This window comes from Nelumbo nucifera, chromosome 2, assembly GCF_055504915.1.
Source record: "Nelumbo nucifera cultivar China Antique chromosome 2, China Antique-T2T, whole genome shotgun sequence".
Taxonomy (NCBI): domain Eukaryota; kingdom Viridiplantae; phylum Streptophyta; class Magnoliopsida; order Proteales; family Nelumbonaceae; genus Nelumbo; species Nelumbo nucifera.
In genome coordinates, this window is record NC_142650.1 from 91859137 (window position 1) to 91875386 (window position 16250).

Genomic DNA, 16250 nt, shown 5'->3' on the forward strand with positions numbered 1-16250 from the left:
GAGAAGGACTCAATAGAGACCAATGGAGTTTGGACTCTAGTAGATCCACCTCCTAGGGTAAAAGCAATTGGTTGCAAATGGATGTATAAGAGAAAGAAAGGCCCCGATGGTAAGGTTGAGACCTACAAAGCTCGTCTTGTGGCGGAAGGGTACACTAAGAAAGAGGGCATCGATTATGAGGAAACTTTTTTGCCGGTGGCCATGCTTAAATCCATTAGGATTCTGCTAGCTATAGTAGCATACCATGATTATGAGATTTGGCAAATGAATGTCAAAACTGCCTTCCTAAATGAAGATCTTACTGAAAATATCTATATGCAGCAACCGCAAGGTTTCATAGCTGCAGGTCGAGAACACATGGTATTTAAATTAAATAGATCCATATATGGACTTAAGCAAGCTTCTAGGAGTTGGAACATCCGATTTGACTCTACTATCAAAAAATTTGACTTTGAGCAGAACCCGGATGAGCCTTGTGTTTACAGGAAATCCAATGGTGATAAGATTACATTTCTGGTTCTGTATGTACACGACATTCTACTCATTGGGAATGATGTAGGAATGTTGACTACGGTGAAAATATGGCTTTCACAACAATTCTCCATGAAAGATCTTGGAGAAGCCTCCTATATACTAGGTCTTCGACTCTATAGAGATAGATCGAAGAGGATAATAGGATTATCCCAATCTGCTTATATTGACAAGATAGTCAAAAGATATAGCATGGAGAACTTCAAGAAAGGAAATGTTCCTTTTAGACATGGAGTCACTCTCTCCAAGGGGATGTCCCAAAACTCTCGAGGAGATTGAGGGCATGAAGAACGTTCCCTATGCCTCAGCCATAGGGAGTATCATGTATGCCATGCTGTGCACTCATCCTGACATTGCTCAAGCAGTGAGTGTGGTAAGTAGGTTCCAGGCCAACCTAGGGCAGGAGCATTGGACTGCTGTGAAAAACATACTTAAGTACCTTCGAAGGACAAAAGAGTTTTGTCTGGTATTCGATGGTAGCTCACTACAGATCCAGGGGTATACTGATGCCGACTTCCAGTCAGATCCAAATGATAGAAAGTTTACATTTGGGTATGTTTTCATGATAGGATCGTGTGCTATTTGCTGGAAAAGCAGCAAATAGGGGTCCACGGTGGATTCCACAACCGAAGCCGAATACATTGCCGCAAGTGAAGCTGCCAAAGAAAGCCGTATGGATGAAAAAGTTCATTAATGAATTGGGGGTAGTTCCATCCAGCACATCACCCATTCCACTATTGTGTGACAACACTAGAGCTATCACTCAAGCTAAGGAGCCATGAGCCCACTCGAAGTCGAAGCACATCGAGAGGAAGTACCATGTACTACGGGAGATAGTTGGAAGAGGGGACGTCTTGATTCAGAAGGTAGCATCAGCGGAAAATGCAACAGACCCATTGAGTGTTTGAGAAACATGTGGAAAGTATGGGACTTCGGCTTATACCAGATTGGACCTAAGTGCAAGTGGGAGCTGTTAGATAGTGTATGTCATCAGTTCCAATCAGAATGATGTACATTATGACATTTAATGTAAATGAATAATGTAATGTTATTGTGGTGTGTTTCTATGTAATACCCTTAAATTGGACACATATGAGACTCGTGTTAGTTTAGAATGTTCACAACCGTTGGATAGATCTGGGGAGATTTATCCTTCCAAGGTTGACACTGATGTGCCCCCTAAGTTGGTTGGGGTGGCTTGTCTCAGCTGCTAGGGTGAGACCTGAGGTACATGCAGTGTGGGTTTTCTTGAAACCTTGAACTGGACCAGAATTCCAGTATTGCCCTGGACCTTAGAGATTGATGGGCAAAACTAAAATGTTACACCTAACCCCTAGACTCGATTATGATACTGCACTAGGTGTCGGATTGGGCTGTCTTTGATATGCCAATCAGTGAGATCCTTAGAGGGGGTCAAAAGTTAGGTATGTTGGGACAGTCCGAGAATTCATCTGAGTGGGTGATCATAGTGACAGGATCAACCCCTTTGTCGGACAAAGTGAGTGATCGGGGATGCACTCTCTCTGATGGAAACCAAAACTACCGGTAGTTGATTTCAATCGTTGAAATTTGTTTTGAAAAATATATTTATAGAGATATACATATGTATATATATTATGGTTTCAAAATGTTTGCAAAATGTTTTAATTCCCGAGATCCATGTGAGTAGAGAGTGCAGCACTGTACCTTGCAGTTGAGGGAGAGGTCCTCTTTTGTCGGGTAGTGTTTGATCATTATTGGCTGAGAGGTTAAGTGTAAGACCATTGAGGGTAAGACCTGATGGGATAATCTTGCATTTGCACACCGTCCTTGGGTTTTTATAAGGTGGCTTAACCCAGGGGCCACTTAGTGTAAGTGTTGGGCCCATTAAGAGCTCATGGTGATGGGCTCAGGGGTTCACTGTCTCTTACAGTGAATTCGGCCAAGCCTTGTAACAGAGGCTAGGATGAACCCATGTGGCTGATGTGTAGATCAATGTTTGGGTCCCACGCCATACAAGGATACCTAACTGGGCAGTAGTTTGGAGGATGAATGAGCACATGGACTTAATGGGGAATTATCCCTATCCACTCAGAGAGTCCAGATCCAAATAAAGATTTGGATTAGGAAACTCCTAATAAGATTAGGAAGGTTGATCTTTATATGCAGATAAGATAAGGGATTATCCTTATCTCTTAAAGAGAGTCCAGATCCAAATACAAGATTTGGATTGGGAAACTCCTAATGGGATTAGGAGAACCTCTCTTTAAGGCTATAAATAGAGGAGGGCAAACCCCAATTCATCCTCAGTCTTACTGATACAAGAGAGAAGACAGCTACAGTTGGACTGATGCCACCTTCTGCTCTTGCCTCCTTCTATTGCTGCCGCCATAGCCAGTTCGATCTCCACCTGTAGGAGCGATCAAGAAACGTTCTTGATATCTCACTCACCCTCCATCGAATTCTTGCTGAAGAGTTCGGTTTTTGCTGAAGAACCACCTGCTGATTCTGCTCCACCCTACACTGTGTCATCTTCAGCGAGAGCAGTCTTTGGCATTTTCCTTCGGCGTGAACACCTTCGTTGGGAGTTATTGTTACTTCGTATCAGGTATATCCCTCTCCTACCTTTTGGTTTCAGATCTGGTTCAGTTTAGGGTTCAAGATTGATCATTGAAAATGCAGTTTTCTAAAACAGGGAATGTGATTCCCATATGGGAGAGAGAAATTTTTGAAATTCCGCCCAACCTACCTATAAGGTTCGGCCATCCATATGATGGATATCTCATTCCTTCAGTTCTATTCACTAAGCTGCGTTCCTTTCTTTTGGTATTGTTCCGTGTTTCAAGTAGTTGTAGATCGAGTCTATCCAACTCAGCTGAAGGGGTGGGAGATCCATCATATGGATGGCCGAACCCTATAGGAATGTTGGGTGAAATTTCAAAAATTTCTTTCTCTCCCATCCAAGAATCGCATTCCCTAATTTAGAAAGCTGTATTTTCAAGGTTCTCTCTTGAATCCAAAAATCGGACCAGATTTGAAACCAATAGGAAGTAAGGGATATACCTGATATGAGGTAACAGTAACTCCCAATGTAGGTGTTCACGCCCAAAGAGAAGACCAAAACCCGCCTCCATTGAAAATGACACAGTGTGTAGTTAAGTAGGATCAGTAGGATGGTTCTTTAGCAAGAACCTGAACTCTTCAACAAGAATTGGGTAAGGGCTGGTGAGCACGAATTCAGATTGCTTCTTCTACCAAGAAGCAATATCAAGAACTCTTCTTGATCAGATCCACAAGTGAAGAATTCTACAATTTGTTGTTGTGTGTTTAATCTGAAGAATTCGTCCCCTATTTATAGCCTTCTCTAAATCAGCCTCCTAATCTAATTAGGAGAGAGTTTCCTAATCCAAATATTATATTTGGATCTGGACTCTTAAATGGATAGTCTGACTGTCTGGTCTGAATGGACAACCCACTCTGACAAAAATATAAAAAATTAAAAAAATGGCCAAAACCGTTGTTCAGGTTGACGGTTCAATGGTTTGTCTGCCTGAGTTAGTGGTCCGTTGACCAAATCAATGATTTTGGCCAAAAAACAGTTTTGGAGGGAAATAGAACCAGTTATGTGACCACTTCCCAATTTTTCTGGTCCGATTGTCTGGTCTAGTTTGGTTTTGAAAACACTCGTTTCTAGTTAGGTGTTTTCGGAAGGAAATGGCTATGCAACGCCTCACTAGAAACTGCCACAAAACAACTTTCTTGATGTTTGGCACTATTGCTGCCATCTAGGAAAGCATTCAATGTTTTCACTTGTATTCTGTTTGGTTGAAAATGTTTTCTTGAGGGTGTTTATTCAAAACAGTGTATGTCATGTATAATGTACTAACATAGGTGGATGGTCAATCTACGAACAACACTCACCTAGCTTCATATCCAATGGACATTATTTGTTTATTTGGAGCTCTAACGGCTCGAATAATGTGTCAAGACATATATCCAATGGTTTCGATTGTATCACAATAAAGGGCCATCCATAATTATGATGAAATGTAATTATGATAAAGTCTTTTATTCCATGTGAATTAATCATTAACACACACTATGAAAAAATCTTCCTATAAAATCTCTTGACAACTACATATGTGAAGGATTTGTGGTGATAAACAGCAAAAACATCACAGAAATTATGAAGATAACAATTTTAAAAGGCTAACCTTACAAAATTATAGAAAAGTCATAAAAAATCCTACGAAAAAAGTCTTAAAACTAGCATACCAGTTTTCATGTCTTTCTTCACCTCCAACTAACACCAAATCCCACATGCGAATATCACATAGCACATGTGAAAAATAAATTTTAACTTAGATTAAAATAAATAAATCACTTACCAAAAGTGACGGAGAAATAAATCCATCCATATGTGGTAATACCAATTAGCAAAAGCGATACATAAAATTCAAGGGAATGTGACCTAATATTTGCAACCTTGGAAGGAACTTTTTTAATGTAACATATGTTGGTTTAATAAATATACTATTAGTCTAACGCGTGTCACAAAGAGTTCATGACAATATCGAAATCAACTACATACAATGGGAAATGGTCTATTAGTTTAATACCACCAACTTAACTCATATCAAAAGTTTAAATACCAACAATATCATTTGAAGCCAAATCCATAGAACAAGGAAAATTATGTTGCAACCACGACATGGAATAAGAGCACATAGTATTTGTTGTTATGTTGTGGTTGAACATTGAAAGAAGTTGGTCGGTCAAAGTGAGGTCGTGATGGCATTTGACATGTATAAAGGTCGGTCAAGAAATCCCTATGATTCCCTCTCATTGGGCAATGTAAAAATCAAAGCCCATAGTTTGCTTTAGTTTTTGCTGTGTAGTGCCATCTCTCCCTTTCCACATGAACAATTTAGTAGAAATGTCCTCTCAATCATGTGTTTCCTACAAAGTAATTTGGCATGATACAATTGGACATAATTTCCCAATAACTTGTAAGTAATCTAAATGTTAAGAATATATCAAGCACAACAATCATTCAATGCAAACAACTCAAACATAGATTCACCTCCATGTTTGTTGGTTGTTCGACTATACCACCACTACTAATATCAAAGGCTTTATCTAATGACATGTCCTCTATCCCCCATCTCCATGTATCAATGTGTGCTTCCTTTTTAATGAAATTGCATGTTATGAAATATGCCATGACTATAAACCATTGAAAATCTAAGTCATAACAATAATTGCTCTTTAAAATTGGGAATTTGCCTTTGAGGATACCAAAACAATGTGTGATTACATTATTTAGGGAAGAGTGTGTGCAATTGAAATATTCCTCATGTGATCTAAACCTACCAATATGTCCCTAAAAATCATTTGTGTGATACTACTCTCTAAGGTAAGGAGCAAGAAATCTGGATAAATTAGCAACGTCAAAATCAACAAGGTTCCTTGCATTGAATATTAATGATAAGGATATTATGGAATGAAGAATAATTTGTTTAAAAAGTTGTTATTTATATCTACATTATACTTGGTGAAGGTACAAGAAATCATATTTTTGGTATAGCAATTACTTCTGCAAGGATTCTAGAGTCGTTTACTGAACCTTCCCATCTAATGTACACAAATGTGAAATACATATGAAAATTGCATATGGCTAAAACATTTGATGTACACAACTTCCTCCTCCTATAAAGAATTTGCTCACTAATTGTTAGCACCTAATTCTCGCTCAATCCCTTCTCTAATCTACTTCTCACCCTCTAGATTCCCAATTAGGCCACATCATTATTTCTAAAACATGTCAAAACCCTAAGAAACTAAACCTCAACTTAGGTACTCTTAAATTCACCTATAAATCTACAAGTTTTCCTTCCAACAGTTATGATTGTGTCACATCACCATACTTGTCATACAATTAGGTTACACCACATGAAATAAAACCTTTAATCAACCAGTGACACCAAATTTCAATTTTAAATTCCTCCAAATCCCTCTAAAACAAGCAAGATTCCATTTTTAAGCATTTTTAAAACCTTGATCTAAACCGAATCATTTAATCCATACCTCTGATCGAAGATCCATCACTTCCTTTCATTTCATAATGTTTACAAATACCTATCTACCAAATTTCATCTAAAAATTTCCATGTTTGGCCCTCCATTAAGTAAAGATTTTTTGTTTCAATAAATCTTGTTAATTAGGTTATGATTATGTCACATCACCATACTTGTCATACAATTAGGTTACACCACATGAAATAAAACCTTTAATCAACCAGTGACACCAAATTTCAATTTTAAATTCCTCCAAATCCCTCTAAAACAAGCAAGATTCCATTTTTAAGCATTTTTAAAACCTTGATCTAAACCGAATCATTTAATCCATACCTCTGATCGAAGATCCATCACTTCCTTTCATTTCATAATGTTTACAAATACCTATCTACCAAATTTCATCTAAAAATTTCCATGTTTGACCCTCCATTAAGTAAAGATTTTTTGTTTCAATAAATCTTGTTAATTAGGTTATGATTGTGTCACATCACCATACTTGTCATACAAGTAGGTTACACCACATGAAATAAAACCTTTAATCAACCAGTGACACCAAATTTCAATTTTAAATTCTTCCAAATCCCTCTAAAACAAGCAAGATTCCATTTTTAAGCATTTTTAAAACCTTGATCTAAACCGAATCATTTAATCCATACCTCTGATCGAAGATCCATCACTTCCTTTCATTTCATAATGTTTACAAATACTTATCTACCAAATTTCATCTAAAAATTTCCATGTTTTACCCTCCATTAAGTAAAGATTTTTTGTTTCAATAAATCTTGTTAATTAGAGATTGTCATCTATAGATCTTTACTATCCTAGCCTTGTTCGACTAACCAAACCTTACCACTGATATCAAAGACCGAGAAAACCCCAATATGCCAATTTTTCCAACCTAAGTCACCCTTTTGAACGTTAAACCAAAGAGATTTTGTTTTGATGCACCAGATTAAATTGCCCCTTTATGTGTCCTAGCCTAAGACCACAATAGAGTGTGTGCTGAAACCTTGGACACATGGTTAGATTAAGGTTTTAGGTTTTCTTGCATGGTTAAGCATGCCTGAAACCTCAGACATGTGGGGAGTTGCTTCAGACCTATTTCAGCCTCCCCTCTCTATAAATAGTATGGGTTTAGAGCTTTGAGGGCAGCCTTTTGAAAAGGAAAAACTAAAGGAAGAACCCCCTTACTTGAATCCCTAACCATTTCAGAAAGGAACTTAAGAAAGAATTTCAATATCAGATTAAAACCCACAAAAAATGCCCCAATTTCTTCATGTGCTTACATCCTAGCATTTAGGGAAGACAAAGCCCTTCTCAAATATCCATTCTTTCACATCAAGGAGTAATTGCAAGACCTTTCTTCATCCAAAAATCTCAAGAGATGCCATTTTTAAGCTTTACGATCATTGCTATAAAAGTTTAGTCAAGGCTACATCAAATAAGTAAGCTTCTTAACCAACATTGTTAGTTCTTCATTCTTAGCTAATTTTTGCATTAGTCTCTTTCTAGAAATCAATTAGTTTGACTTTGGATTGATTGAGACTGGAGCTCTAGACCTGTGAAAGCTTTCCTTCTAACTTTATATAATCTTGGAATTAGAGGAAGAAGGTTAAGGAATTTAAGGAAAATTAATACATAATTCTCGATAACATCCCCTTAAAACTGAGATTAAAAGATGCTAGAAGGGATTTCGCTCACAAGTCTTAGGATTCTATCTTTATTAATTTGAATTTTTACGAAGTTGAGAGCCTAAACAACTTCCATATTGGGCTATCACTATTTTAAAGAAAAATATCAGATTTTAGAGTTTATAAAGGACACATTTCCTCTTAAGTTAAATGAGTGGTGACTTCTTTGTTTGAGTCGACCATGAGCTTCCTGGAGTTCATAGTACTTAGAATATTATTTGAGTAATATGTGCCATCTATTGTCCCCATACAATCATATTAAAATATACAAACCAAAAATATTCACATTTTGTTGGGTGTAAAAAATGTAAATGCGTACTAGCAATCAACATAGATGCCCTCACACAATCCTAATAAAGGGGTGGGTTTCTATGAACACTATTAGATTATCAACTCATTCCCTAACTTGCCAATAGCCCACACACATTCTTTAGATGTGTATTAATAGTCCACGAAGAATGTTGGAATCATTCAACCATTTATCAATTCCTTTCATTCAGTCCTATAGTGTGCAAGAAAATGCAAGAGATTCTTCAAAAGTAATGTTTCGTGTATTCTTCAATGGTAATTATGGTGATAATAATTATGCCACTAACACTATTAAACTAATATAAGAACAATATCAACTGGTTAAATTTCATTAAAGTTGCCATTGAATTGGTATAAATCAACTACTAATGTCAAGAAAAAAACTAGCATCACTAACACATAGACAATGAAAACAAAAAAAAAAAATATAGCCAGTAATGTTTAACAAGCAACCATGTTAAGTAGCATGAAGCAACACCAACAACATAGCCAAAACATCCAAAAAATCAATAAGAAATGGTAAACTATGGATCCGAGGATCTATCGCTCATAAGTCCATGAAGCCAAAAAGCTCTAAACTCCGGATTCATTTCTAGGAAAGTGTTCCTGCACTTTTCATCTTGAAGATAATGGGTGGCCTTGAAGTAGTCGGTTGCAGATATTCCTTGTACTTAGAAGATTGAATCAAGTCTTGAAACACACCTTTCAATGTGATCCTTCTCCCATGCCTTCTCCATTTCATGTTTCAATTCCTGTTCCCTCTCTCTTTCCTTTTCTCTTTGTTTCTCAACTTCCTTCTCCTTTGCCCTCTCCCTTTCCAATTCTCTCTTTCTCTCTCTCTCTCTCTCTCTCTCTCTCTCTTTGCATCCAATCTATCCCTTGTTTTCTTAATAATTTGAACCTTCCCATTTTTTGATTCCTCCACCATTCATTGTTTACTCCAAAATGGCCTTCTACATTTAAAGCTTGTGTCTTTTTAACTCAGCCCATGAATCCAAAGCATTGTTAAGGCCTGGAGGAGTGGAGTTCTTTTTTCCTTTCTTCATGCTTGTTAGTGGATTGCCAACCCTCCTCTTGTGCTCAATCATCTCCACAGGCAATTCATCATTGAAGTCAATTCCTGTAGGGTTAGCAAGAGACTTTCCTATTAATGAAGTGCCCTCATCAACCAAATTGACAATTGGTGGAGTTTGTGCTTCAATAGTATCATAATCTTGACAGCTAAAAACACATCTGCCTCTGTTAGCTTGTGTCCTATCCAAAATAAAGTCTAACTCATCCAGTTTTTGTAGGCCCACAGCCTATACTTACATGCCCATCCATTGTGTTTAGGCATTTTTTTTTGTGTTAAGTGATTAATAAATATATAGTCATTAAAAATATGTAAGAGAAAAGTATTTAATGGAACACATTTTTTACAGATATTATTCCATACTTCTTCATTGGCACATGGTTTTCTTGTTAGAGGATCCACCATCACTCCTATATGATTTAATAGTCTAAGGTACTCAGTATGGTGTTTCCTAAGTGCATATATTGTACTTCTTGAACTATGCATGGACATAGTTTTTGCTATGAATCCAGTTGGAATTCTCTCTTATATATGTCCATCTTGCATTATTATTAAATGTTGTGAGCACATTGTGAACCTTTACTTGTTTAATTATTAGATTTGTAAACGTTGAGTCTTCTGACTCTATCCATGAAGCATTTTCATTAAACCCTAGTCTCCTGATATAATTAGTATTCAACTTAGTTGCCAATTTTGTCACATTTTCACCATCAAATCAACAATAATATATTGATCTCAAATCCTTCAATTAAAAGGAGTGACATAATTTCCACCATTAACCATGCTTCCTCCAATTGGTCCCATAAATATAAAAACTCACAATATTATAGATAACCAAACCAAACTTATATCCATCAATAAGCAAGAACCTCATGTACTAAACTGGACTAGGACAATGGTGGCTACCCATTTGCAAGCGGTTTCAATTAGGTAGAGATGGAGGGGAAGAGATCATGTCTATTTGGTTATGATTTGTATTTACCATTCTAGTTTCAAATAGATCAAAAAAAATATTAAATATAGTTTTTAATAATGGAGCTGCAATCTTACATTACATGGGGGAATCTATATATGAGTCATCCAATATAGTAAAGGTTAATATCAATGATACAACATACAAAAAAAAAATCATCTCACTAAATACTATTTCTTTTTCTTAACACTATTTCCAAACATGCAAAAATCACTAATAACACTATTTCCGTTTTGTTGCCATATTCATTGTCAAATTATGGGCGCCATTCCATCCTGTTTGGATTTTTCTCCCCTCTTTTATAGCTCAAAGCTATGTTTGTGGCTAAAAATTAAATATGATGATTTCATTTGCAACCTATCTCCTTGCTATGCATCAAGGCTACTAACTCTATAGGATCATTTTAAACAAAAGATCATATATTATTATTAAAATGAACTAGCAATGACTTTGATATTGTACTTCATGAGCAAAATGAATTGAAAATTACTTATATGAAACTTGAACCAAAGGCAATTTAGTAAAAGCACAACATTCAAATAGGATTTCTAATAGATACAAGGGTCATTTACTAGAACACCCCCTATAGTCTTACAAATTTACTTAAATCTACCTTATAGTTTGCACTTTACTAAAACACCCCCTATAGTTTGCAACCTATTTACTTAATAGCCCTTTCCTTGAGAACTATTTGTGTTTGCCATTTGAAAATAGTAACATGATCACCTAAGCTAAGTGCAAAATGTTCAAGGGCATGGACCCATGATTGTTTATTCCAAAAGTACCCCTAAATTGAGTGGAAAAGGTTTAGGGGTATGGATCCATTTTTGTTTATTCCAATAGTAACCCTCATTGGAAAGCATCTATGGATGCAGATATCAATGCCTTACATGAACTAGCAATGACTTTGATATTGTACTTCATGAGCAAAATGAATTGAAAATTACATATATGAAACTTGAACCAAAGGCAATTTAGTAAAAACACAACATTTAAACAGGATTTCTAATAGATACAAGGGTCATTTACTAGAACACCCCTTATAGTCTCACAAATTTACTTAAATCTACCTTATAGTTTGCACTTTACTAAAACACCCTCTATAGTTTGCAACCTATTTACTTAATAGCCCTTTCCTTGAGAACTATTTGTGCTTGCCATATGAAAATAGTAACATGATCACCTAAACTAAGTGCAAAATGTTCAAGAGCATGGACCCATGATTATTTATTCCAAAAGTACCCCTAAATTGAGTGGAAAAGGTTTAGGGGTATGAATCCATTTTTGTTTATTCCAATAGTAACCCTCATTGGAAAGCATCTATGGATGCAGGGATCAATACCTTACATGAGAATGACACTTGGGATCTTGTCCCTACGCCCTCAAATGCTTTTGTTATTGGGAGTCAATGGGTCTACACTATCAAATTGAAATCTAATGATTCTTTAGATTGATATAAGGCCCGCCTTGTTGCCCAGGAGTACATACAAGAATATGGTATTGATTATGAAAAAACATTTGCCCCAATTGCTAAGATTACTATGATTCGTGTTCTTTTGGCTCTATCAGTTGTACAATCCAAGCGTGCAAAGGGATCTCCACTACTACAATCCAAACTGCCTTTCTTCTTCCTCTCCCTTCACTCAGCGCACCTGCTGCTAAGAATCACCAACTTACTCTAAGGTCATGTTGTCTTGATCTCAACGATTCTTCTTCAAACACCTCTTCAGCCACTTGAAGTCAGCCCAAGCTTCGACCTTGTCTGTGTCCAAGTTGTCTTGATCTCCACTACTACAATCCAAACTGCCTTTCTTCTTCCTCCCCCTTCACTCAGCGCACCTGCCGCTGAGAACCACCAATTTACTCTAAGGTCAAGTTGTCTTGATCTCAACGATTCTTCTTCAAACACCTCTTCAGCCACTTGAAGTCAGCCCAAGCTTCGATCTTGTCTGCGTCCAAGTTGTCTTGATCTCCACTACTACAATCCAAACTGCCTTTCTTCTTCCTCTCCCTTCATTCAATTCACCTGCTGCTGAGAACCACCAACTTACTCTAAGGTCAAGTTGTCTTGATCTCAATGATTCTTCTTCAAACACCTCTTCAGCCACTTGAAGTCAGCCCAAGCTTCGATCTTGTCTGCGTCCAAGTCCACTCCCACAAATCTTCTGACCAGGCTCGCCCTCAACATCATCATCCTCTCCTCCAATTTTCCAACTTTTCCTATGTCTACCTGAATCATCATTTCTTATTATGTCTCTGTTTGGATGGCATCCTCCATTTAAGTGTAGCTTTGGAAGGAGGGCCACGAGATGGACGATCGGAATAAAAAAAAAGATTGGATTGCACGGTTCCGCCAAAGCATTGAACTAACAACAAAAACAAATAAAAAAAAATTATGATCGATTACGAACATAAAAAAAAGGAACAAATAAAATACAAGAAATTCCCAGAAATTGCCAAAAAAATATAGATATAAAAATTTTATCAATTTTTTCATTCAGAAAAAACTTCTTGTGTCATAACGAATCCAACAAACCTATCATTTGAATGATCTAAAGTAAAAACCAAACTTATGGGACGGAAAAATAGATCTAACGAAATCATCCTGGTTCAATACAATACTCTCAATTTTTATTTTCAAATAACTCCCTTCACTCTTCATCAACAATTCCTTCTTCTCTCCCTTCTCCTTCCTCCCACACCTCCCTCCTTCCTTAATAGCTTTCTTTTTTATTGTATTCTACCCTTCTATTCCTTTCCAAGTGTTCATTTTCCCTTCTCACCACCCTCTCCCCACTCAAGAAGAATAAGCCCAATGACCTTCTAGCCTCCACCTATCTATCCATTAATCGTTCAATATCCACCCTCTTCTCAACAATGTTTTCCTTTCCTGAAACTCCTCTCCTTCACTCCCTCTACCACCTCTTCTCCCTCCCTTATATTCTCCCCCAACTCCCGATCTTCCACTTCTCCTCTTCAACCCAAACCCATACCACACCTTGAACCGAAGCATGGTTTCAAATGTTGCCAAACGTCGCTAATGTCGCTCGACATATGTTGATGTCGAGGCTCACCAACATGAAAATGGATGGTAATATAAAAATTACATTATGTCGGTCAACATTTCCGAAAATCGGTCCAAAAAAGAAAAAATACAGTTTTTTCTATTATGTCGATAGGAGGTCGACTAATGTACATTAAAAATATAATATATTAGTATATTATATTAATATAATACACTATATTAATATAGATTATTCCATTAATATTTCTATTTAATATTTCAAATAAAATATTTATAAAAAGAATTAACAAAACATAAAAACAAAAGAATAAATTAATTACTTTATAATATAAAACATAAAATATATTTCAAGTAATAAAATATTAACTAGTTAGTATTTTTTAAAATATTTATTAAAATCAGAAAATTTTTATTAAATTTTATAATAAACCATATTCTACATTTAATATAAAAAATCAGAATAAGTTTAATAAATTTTATACTAAATCATAATTTATTATAAATTTAGTATTAAAAGTAATAATAAATTCATTAAGTTTTATAAGAAATCAGAGTTTATCATAATCTTAATACTACAAAAAGGAGAATCAGTTTATTAAATTTATAATAAAACATAATGTATTATAACTTTAATATTTAAAAAATCAGAATAAATGTAGTTCTATTTACTAGTGTGTAATAAATATATTAGAATTTATAATAAATCAGAACTAAAAATAAGAAAAGAAAATATCAGATAACCTTGTAAAAACATCAAAATGCATTATAAATCAGTAAATCATCATTTACTAATTTGTTATTGATCTTAGTTTCTTAGCTTTATATAATGGTTGGGAATAAGATAATAGTCTAGAAATATGTATTAATGCTTCTTTTATCATTTTACAAAATATTTTTGAATATTTTCACATATTTCATAATATTTCCACACTGTCTCTAATTTTCATTGACATCGACATTTTAAACCTTGAACCGAAGTTCTTCTCTTTCTATTATACACCCTCTTATATATTTTCCTCTTCAGCCTGCTTCCCCATCCTCCCACTCACCCAACCCCAGATCCCCTAATATCTCCCTCCTTATTAGAAACTTCAGCCCAGGTGGAAAAGATTGAGAAGGTAAAGGATCTTAAGAGTTTTCAAACTAGGTAGCCGTCCTCTTGGGCAAACCTCCATCACTTTAGTAGCCATCTGATCCATGATGACTATATCCCCAACTAAATGTTCCACTTACTCAAGACTATCTTCCCAGCATTAGTGTAGGTTCCACTTACTTAAACCAGGACATGGTGCGCTGATTTGCAAAAACACAAAATATTTTTTTTTGCAAACAACAATGATTCTAATTATTAACTAGCAGCTTACAACAATAGTCTCACAAATCCATTTCTCAACAATAGTAATCTGTCGTTTGATCCCATGTGGTATCCAGACTCTAGAGCGACCCACCATATGACATATGATGTTGACAACAATCAAAATCAGCCATAATACATGGGTTTGGATCAGGTCAGAGTGGGTAATGGCCAAGGTTTACAAATTAAGCATACTGGTTCTTCTTCTCTACTCTTTAATTAGCATGCCTTTACATTAAATGATATATGCCATGTTCCTAAAATCTGCAAAAAATTCTTGTCAGTAAGCAAGTTTACAAAAGATAATGATATATTTTTTGAGTTTCACTAAGATTGTTACTTTGTTAAAGATTATATGGGGAACATCCTAATTCGAGGAGTCGGTAGAGGAGGGTTGTATTGCTTCCCATCAACAACCGCCATTCACAAGGATAAACAATTGCACCATCTGCTCTTGTGGGTGAACGGACATCTCTTCAGGGTTGGCACCAGTGTCTTTGGTCATACTACACTTCATATTGTTCAGCAAGTTATTTCTTAGTACGGTTTACCTTATTCCAGTCAAAGTTCTAGTTCATTATTTTGTGAGTCATGTCAAATGGGTAAAAGTTGTAGATTGTCTTTATTGTCTTCACATAGGTCTCAACATCCTTTGGAGTTAATTTTTTCTGATGTGTGGGGACCTTCCTCAATTAAGTCTAAAAAAGGTTTCTCTTATTATGTGTTATTTCTTGGTGATTACTCAAAAATTTCTTGGATCTATCCCTTAGCACAAAAATCTGATGTTTTTGATACTTTCATAAAATTTAAGAGGTATGTTGAGTTATTATTTAATGCAAAAAATTGTTCTTTTCAATCTGACTGGGGAGGAGAGTATCGTAAGCTCTCTTCCTATTTTGACTCTCAAGGCATCTCTCATCATTTGTCCTGCCCTCACATGCATAAGCAGAATGGTATAGTTGAAAGAAAGCACCGACACATTATTGAATCCACCCTCTCTTTATTGGCTACCTCCAAGCTCCCCTTCTCCTTCTAGGCCGGTGCAGCTAAGATGGTCGTTTACTTGATCAATTGGCTTCCTTCTTCTACCTTGCAAGTTTCTTCTCCTTTTCAGAAGCTATTTCATAGGGACCCAGATTATTCCATGTTGAGGTGTTTCGATCGTGCATGTTATCCCTTGTTGTGACCGTACAATGCACATAAGTTCCAACTCCGTTCATTACAATGCATTTTTCTTGG